Source organism: Macrobrachium nipponense, chromosome 45, assembly GCF_015104395.2.
Source record: "Macrobrachium nipponense isolate FS-2020 chromosome 45, ASM1510439v2, whole genome shotgun sequence".
NCBI lineage: Eukaryota > Metazoa > Arthropoda > Malacostraca > Decapoda > Palaemonidae > Macrobrachium > Macrobrachium nipponense.
In genome coordinates, this window is record NC_061105.1 from 4,799,358 (window position 1) to 4,806,857 (window position 7,500).

Consider the following 7,500-nt stretch of genomic DNA (forward strand, 5'->3'; position numbering starts at 1 on the left):
TTCTGTCGACTTGCATTTTCATTTCTAAGAAATTCTGCTAAATCAAACATGGAGTTGAAACCCCGTAGACTTAATATCTTAACTATAAGGATCTTTGATTACATATATATATATAGATATATATATATATATATATATATATATATATATATATATATATATATATATATATATAGTACAATAAGAAGAGAATCAGTGTTAATAATACATTCTTACGATGAACAAAATTACAGAAAAATCTAATAAATCAATGAAAAAACAATACAATAAAAATAGATACCAACAGACAATAAAAGAAGCAAAATCCTCCAAGATAAAAGATGACGAAAACGAACACGATAGAAGAGATAAGATTAAACTGAGACCGATATCCCCCCGACCCCCTCCTGAACAAAGTGGCACTTGGAGCGCCAAGGCAACACCAGCAGTACATCCGGGAAGGTGCCCCTTATAACGAGGTCTCGAGTGCCACGTATCCACCAGCTGTTCTTGCCCTCTCTCTCTCTCTCTCTCTCTCTCTCTCTCTCTCTCTCTCTCTCTCTCTCTCTCTCTCAAGGGATGACAGGCGACGGACACTTTCAGTCTATCCATCTCTCTGGCTCCTGTACCGTTCATGCATGCAAAGGAAAGAAAGCATGAGAGAGAGAGAGAGAGAGAGAGAGAGAGAGAGAGAGAGAGAGAGAGAGAGAGAGGTGGGGGTGAGGAAGGGATACTGTCCTAGTCGAGGCCTGAGCATTTTTCATGAGACAATAGCATACATTTTTTTGACTGAGCTAGCTCTCTCTCTCTCTCTCTCTCTCTCTCTCTCTCTCTCTCTCTCTCAGGTGTGGCCCTCAACAGTCACCTAGCTAACAGCTACATAATTCACCACTTAGGTCGTTTGCTCTCTTCGCTTGTGGATCGAACTTTGGATCCCAAACTGTAAGGCTAAGAGCAGACAGGACCACGCAGAGAGAGAGAGAGAGAGAGAGAGAGAGAGAGAGAGAGAGAGAGACCTTACAGACCTTACAGACCTTACAGTTCGTTCGGGTTGCCCCAGGTCCCTCAGTGTGAGGCGCCTCTAATGTCTACCAGAGAGTTGCTAGTACATCTTCCGGTATATTTTGCATCTTCCAATCTTGGATGGTCTGGGATGCAGTTTAGATATTTGTCGAGCTTATTCTTAAACACATCTACGCTCACTCCTGATATATTCCTCAGATGAGCTGGCAACGCATTGAATAGACGCTGCATTATCGATGCTGGTGCGTAGTGGATTAATGTTCTGTGTGCTTTCCTTATTTTTCCTGGTATAGTTTTGGGCACTATTAATCTACCTCTGCTTGCTCTTTCTGATATTTTTAGTTCCATGATATTTTCTGTTATTCCTTCTATCTGTTTCCATGCCTGAATTATCATGTAGCGTTCTCTTCTCCTTTCTAGACTATATAATTTTAAGGATTGTAGTCTTTCCCAGTAGTCTAGGTCCTTAACTTCTTCTATTCTAGCTGTAAAGGACTTTGTACACTCTCTATTTTTGGGCAATATATCCTTTTGATAGTGTGGGTACCATATCATATTGCAATATTTCAAGTGGACTTACGAACATATGTTTTATAAAGCATAATCATGTGTTTTCAGCTTTTCTTGTTTTGAAGTGCCGTAACAACATTCCCATTTTTGCTTTACATTTTGCCAACAGAATGGCTATTTGATCATGCATAACATGTTCCTATTCATCATCACACCAAGGTCTTTAACTGCTTCCTTATTTGTGATTGTCTCATTATTAGGTCCCCTATATGCATATAGCTTTCCTTCTCTGTCTCCATAATTTATTGATTCAAATTTATCAGAGTTAAATACCATCCTATTTACCTCTGCCCAATCATATACTTTGTTAAGGTCTCTTTGTAGAGCGTTCCCTATCTTCATCACAAGTAATTTCTCTACTTATTCTTGTGTCATCAGCGAAACTACTCACTACCGAATCCTTAACATTACTGTCTATGTCTTCAATCATAATAACAAACAATATTGCAGCTAGCACCGTACCTTGTGGCACACCGGATATTACCTTGGTTTCATCCGATTTCTCATCGTTTGCAATAACTATCTGTTTTCTGTTGTGTAAAAATTCTTTTAACCATCTTCCTACTTTATCTACGATATTGTGTTTTCTAATTTTCTTTGCTAATATATTATGGTCTACTTTGTCAAAAGCTTTTGCAAAGTCTAGATAAACCACAATCTGTTTCATTTCCGCTTTTCATATTTTTGATGTTCTCACGGTGGACTAACAGTTGGGTTTGTGTACTTTTTCCGGGTACGAAACCGTGTGTCCTATATTAAACAAATTATTTTTTATTAAAATGTTTCATAATATTTTTCTTCATTACCCTTTCATACACTTTCATAATATGTGATGTTAGACTCACAGGCCTATAATTACTTTTGCCCTCTAGTCTTGATCCACTTTTGAAAGTAGGGGTGATATATGCTAATTTGTGCTCATCATAAATCTTGCCTGTATCTACACTTTGTCTTAATAATATTGCAAGTGGCTTTGCGATAGAATGAACTACTTTCTTTAACAAAATAGCAGGGACTCCATCCGGCCCTGCAGCAGCTCCATTTTTAATTTCATTAACTGCCTGCACAATATCAGAGAGAGAGAGAGAGAGAGAGAGAGAGAGAGAGAGAGAGAGAATATGCATCAATTTCTCAATGCAGAAATGGAGGAAATCTAGTTAATTAAGTTAATTCACAATATTATTATTAATTAATAATAATAATAATAAAATAATAATAATATAATAATAATAATAATAATAATAATAATAATAATGCAACACAACAGGTATTTCCTGAGCTTTATCTGGAAAGAGTGCATATATATATATATATATATATATATATATATATATATATATATATATATATATATATATATATATATATATATATATATATATATATATATATATATATATATATATATATATATATATATATATATATATATATATATATATATATATATATATATATATATATATATATTATATATATATGTATGTATATATATATATATATACATATATATATATATATATATATATATATATATATATATATATAATCCTGTTCGCGCAGCAGAAGTAACCAGCGCAATTCCCTGGGATCCGGTTAATGTCAGATGAATCCCTCAGAACGAAAGGTCAAAGTCTCGACGTATATAAAATAACTACGTATATTTCCGTCCGAACTTCTTTGCAAATTCTTTGAACTGAATGACGGAGAGTTAGGACGCGAAGAACGATTTAGAGAGAGAGGAGAGAGAGAGAGAGAGAGAGAGAGAGAGAGAGAGAGAGAGAGAGAGGCTAAAAATAAACATAACGAGTTAAGGATTGTTAACTACCTCCTCTTCCTCTGCTCTTTATTCTGTCCGCCCTCAGATCTAAAAGATCTACTGGGGCTAGAGGGCTGCAAATAGGGATGTTGATCATCCACCCTCCAATCATCAGACATACCAAATTGCAACCCTCTAACCTCAATAGTTTTGATTTTATTCAAGGTTATAAAGTTAGCCATGGATCGTGCTTCTGGCAGCACTTCAGGAGGCATGGGACGCACCCTCACTCTACCACATCTGGTGAGCAACTGAAACGCTACAGGTCATAGCTGGTGGCTTTATACAGCGTTATACGTTGCACAGAAAACTCGATTGCGCCGGAGAAACTTCGGCATAATGATAATAGTAATAATAAATAATAATAATATTATTTTAATATTAATATTAACCCAGTCAAATAATACCGATGATATTACTCGTTATCTTATATATAGCAGCCTCTCAAACAGCTAAACAAACCAAAATAGATGATAATAATAATAATAATAATAATAATAATAATAATAATAATAATAATAATAATAATAATAACAAAAGTTGATTTTAGCAATCATGACATAATAGTAATAATAACTAATAATATTATTATTTTAATAATTAAATATTAACCCAGTCAAATAATACCGTGATATTACTCGTATCTTATATATAGCAGCCTCTCAAAACAGACTAAACAAACCAAAATAGATGATGATGATAATAATAAAAAAATAATAATAATGAATAATAATAATAATAATAATAATAATAATAATAATAACAAAAGTTGATTTTAGCAATCATGACATTAATCCCACAATATAATATCAAAAGCGATCATCATAATCATCTTAGTACAGCAAAAGGAGAGAGAGAGAGAGAGAGAGAGAGAGAGAGAGAGAGAGAGAGAGACCCCAATACTGTCTTCTTTCTCACGGGAAAACGAAGAGAAGAAGGCATTGCCAATGGAGATGGTGCGACGCTAAATTCGATACTTTTGCAGTAGCTAAGGAATTAAGAATGGAGACCTGGTGGTTGGGTGGGAGGTAGGGGGTGGAAGTGGGGGGAGGAAGGGGTGGTGGGGTGGGTATTCCCGCCCTGCTATACAATGCACACACGGGAAGGAGGGTGTAAAAGTATCTCTCTCTCTCCCTCTCTCTCTCTCTCACAAGACGCCGTTTTCAGGAAGCGATAGACGTAGCAGGTGCAGAGAGAGAGAGAGAGAGAGAGAGAGAGAGAGAGAGAGAGAGAGAGAGAGAGATTTAATATACAAAGCGTAGTAAAGGAACAGAAAATAATCACAGGGAATCAGATACATTTAAATAAAAAATGGCAATGAGAGAGAGAGAGAGAGAGAGAGAGAGAGAGAGAGAGAGAGAGAGAGAGAGAGAGAGATGGGGAATACAAAGCGTAGTAAAGGAACAGAAAATAATCACAGGGAAGTCAGATACATTAAATTTAAATAAAAAAAAAATGGCAATGAGAGAGAGAGAGAGACGAGAGAGAGAGGATGAGGAGAGAGGAGAGAGAGAGAGAGAGATTTATATACAGCAAAGTAGTAAAGGAACAGAAAATAATCACAGGGAATCAGATACATTTAAATAAAAAATGGCAATGAGAGAGAGAGAGAGAGAGAGGAGAAGAAGAGAGAGAGATGAGAGGAGAGAGAGAGAGGAGAGAGAGAGTATGAATACCCAATCTATCCATTCAGCTGAACGAGAAAAAAAAAAAAAAACACACACACACTTTGCCAAATCCGCTCTTCCTGTTGTATCTGAGACGACCCTTTGACAAGCAGACAAGCGATCTTAGATAAATCCCACTGACACCTGTTGCGTGAGGGGGGAGAGAGAGAGAGAGAGAGAGAGAGAGAGAGAGAGAGAGAGAGAGAGAGAGAGAGAGAGAGAGATGAGGAAACCGGTAAGAGGAAAGAATGGGAATGAGAAAAAAATTAGGTTAAGCAAGAGAGGGTAAATGATATGGTTGGAAACAGAATGTAAAGGAGACGAGGAAAGTGTTAAAGAAAGGAGAAGTGGAAGGACGGAAGGGGGATTAAACAAATAGGAAAGGATGGCGGACAGGAATGGATAAAGGTCAGCAAAAGGAAAAGAAAAGACGGAGAAGGAAGGAGAAACAGGAGGAAATGGGAAGGAAGTTAAGGAAGGTGACAGAATAAGGTTACAGGAGAAGATAAAAGAGTAAATATGAGAGGAGAGAGGGCTCTAAGCATCCTTCCTGTGGTATGACGATCTCCTTGTCCAGATGACATAAAAGGAAGGTCCTTTTTTTTAGCACTGGCACCCTGGACAAGTAGTGAAACATGGCACCTTGTGCATTTTTTCCTAAAGGAAAACAACTCGGGTGTTGTTTCACATGCCCGCACACCTGCCTCCCCTCCAACCCCCATCCCCCCCCCCTCCCCCCCCCCCCCCTTCAAAAACGAATCGCATGTAATGCTTCGAACAGCTGATCGGATCCCACTGTTTATTTGTTGATAAGAATGTTGGTTCTCACATAAATAACGAAAGGCTGGATGATAATAATATAATAATAATAATAATAATAATAATAATAATAAGAAGATAGAATATAATATGCTGATGATATTAATAGCAATATAAATCCTAACATACAGTTAATAAAAAATATCTTACTATTATTTCCAATGCAGCAAAGGCAAAATTGAGAGAGAGAGAGAGAGGAGAGACGAGAGAGAAGAGAGAGGAGAGAGACGAGAGAGAGAGAGAGAGAGAGAGAGAATGGAGGGCATCGGCAGGTGTCCAATCCTCACCCATCCAGGGTGAAGTCTTTCATCAGATACTGTTCTGCTGAATATATTATATATATATATATATATATATATATATATATATATATATATATAGATATATATATATATATAAGTATATGATGTAGACGTATATAAGAAGTATATATTTGTATTTATACTGTCGTATAGTTTACTTACTAATGTAGCTTTTGAAGTAGACTATTTACATCATCTGCAAAGACTAAAGTTCCCTTAAAAGTAACAACGAGAGATGTAAGGTAATTATGTTATGGTTCTACTACTTTAGACTTACAAGTGGCAATTGAAAGTCGTGATGTGCCAAATAGATATAAATTAATAATTATAGTAGGATCTTAGAGCAGGGTCTGAAGCTTCACGTTTTATATATATTCCTGACTATCATTTCCCGTGGTATTCGCTTATATATATATATATATATATATATATATATATATATATATATATATATATATATATATATATATATATATATATATATAAACGTGAAGCTTCAGACCCTGCTCTAAGATCCTACTATAATTATTAATTTATATTCTATTTGGCACATCACGACTTTCAATTGCCACTTGTAAGTCTAAAGTAGTAGAACCATAACATAATTACTTTACATCTCTCGTTGTTACTTTTTAAGGGAACTTTAGTCTTTGCAGATGATGTAAATAGTCTACTTTCAAAAGCTACATTAGTAAGTAAAACTAATACGACAGTATAAATACAAATATATACATTGCTTATATACGTATACATATTCATGTACATTCATTCTTTTAAAAGACACATTCCCCTTAAAGTAAGTAGTATCACTGATGCGACTCGTCCCCCATTCTCTACACCCACCCGATAGAACTGACATAATAATAATAATTTACTCAAACGTGCCAACCTTTCATTTTTTTATATTTCTTGGTCTTATCAATTACCATCATAAAAAACTTCCTTTGAAGGAATTAGTGTCAACAATTCCGTAATTAACGTTTCCTGCAAGTGTGCGTATTATATTACATAATTTTGCACCCACGTATATACTGGCAGTTACTACCATTCATATGACTTCTCGTGTGTATGTACAAATGGACATTTACTGTCGAACATATACGTAACAAACCGACTACACAAGCAAAAGCGTACATAAAACAAATATGTACAGGTTCACTGAAAACTATTTAGACGAACGAACAAAAAAAAAAAAAAAAAAATCTCCGTGATGGGAAAAAAAACACAACACAATGCATACCGTATATACACAAAATGAAACGCTAACAACTGACAAGTATATAGATGTTTAGATTAAGCTTCTGCCTCAACTTCTAAAGAA

The 7,500-nt window shown here is 35.4% G+C and overlaps 1 protein-coding gene across 1 annotated transcript in view; it reads right to left on the minus strand.

Annotated features, from left to right (window-relative positions):
* LOC135214064 (rap1 GTPase-activating protein 1-like) overlaps positions 1-7,500 on the minus strand; it is a 767,625-nt gene that overhangs the window by 133,511 nt on the left and 626,614 nt on the right. The gene's annotated exons all lie outside the window — the stretch shown is intronic.